The sequence below is a fragment of the Orycteropus afer genome, unplaced genomic scaffold (assembly GCF_000298275.1).
Source record: "Orycteropus afer afer isolate SDZICR_OR568_19922 unplaced genomic scaffold, OryAfe1.0 scaffold02302, whole genome shotgun sequence".
NCBI classification, from domain to species: Eukaryota; Metazoa; Chordata; class Mammalia; order Tubulidentata; family Orycteropodidae; genus Orycteropus; species Orycteropus afer.
Window position 1 is genome coordinate 9,819 of NW_006923889.1, and position 1,364 is coordinate 11,182.

The window sequence follows — 1,364 nt, forward strand, 5'->3', positions numbered from 1 at the left end:
CATCACAAAAAAAGTGATTGATTTTATGAGATCCACAGAAGGTTAACCTTAATAGGAGTATTACATGAATCATGGAATGCAGGTTCCCACCTATGTAGGCCCCTATGGTCATCTTAATGCAGAGTTGCTTAGACATCGTAGTGTGGTATTGTAGTGGACTACATATTGCCATGTAGCGATCATAGGCCATTGCTGCCAGGAGAAAGCAGTCTGCAGTTTCAGCAAAGCAGAAAAAATAAAATTGTGTCATGCATCCATAGAGGGAGATCATTTTTTCCTCAGCAAAGAAGTTCTGTAACATCTTGGGGGTAATGGCACAGGAACAGCAGGAATCCATCCGAGCCAGGTTGCCCAGAAAGATGTACATTGATGTGTGAAGACGATACTCCATGAAAATCAATGCCACCAAACCCAGATTCCCCAACATGGTGATCAGATAGATAGCAAAGAACATGGCAAATAGAACGGTCTTCTGATCTGGGTGATCCATGTGTGATCCATCTGTTAGGATGAACTCAGTTGCCAAGGAAAGATTGTCTTCAGTCATTTCTTTTCTCTGTTGAGATAGGAATTATGGAGAGTTCGGTTTCTAATTTAGGATACGTCTAATTTTCCCTTCAAATTTCTCTTGGGCCTCAGACAAGTGCCACTTTTTCAAGCTTACCTTTCTGCCTGTGAAATATATGCACATGTACTTCAAGGAACATCAGTTCTCCTAAATTGTCATATGAATTGACCTCAAGCATTAAAGCTCAAAATTCACAAGAATATTTTAATAATTCCAGGAAAATGCTTGCAGTGAAATGTTTTCTATATATGAATTTATACAAAGATAGCGACAAATACAAGATCTCCTAGCTTTTTGTTCTCAAATATTTCAATGTCAGTTTTTGTACTGACAATCCTCAAAATATACTATATATATATATGCACACAAGTGTCTTTATATACTTTCCTAGTGGAGTGAATATTTAAAAATAACATATTGTGGAGGGGACTAACAAAAAGTTACTTACAAAGCTAGGGAAATGAAAATGCATTGATTTCCTTAATAAGTGTATATTATGTTCATATTTTTAACCTATTCTGTTGTGATGGTGCAAATTTTCTGAGACTAACTCCCAATAAAATATTAATATTTTCATCATTTATCTGCATACTTTCTATTTCTAGCCTCATGGATCTTCTATTGTTCTAATAGTATAAGTTTTGGCGATCATACTCTAGTAATTATGACCATATATAGGAGCTCTGGTAGCATAGTGCCTAAGGCACTTGACTGCTAACCAGAAGGCTGGCAATTCAAACCCACCAGCAACTCCTCGAAAGGAAGGTTGGGCAATCCTACTTCCGTAGTTATATTG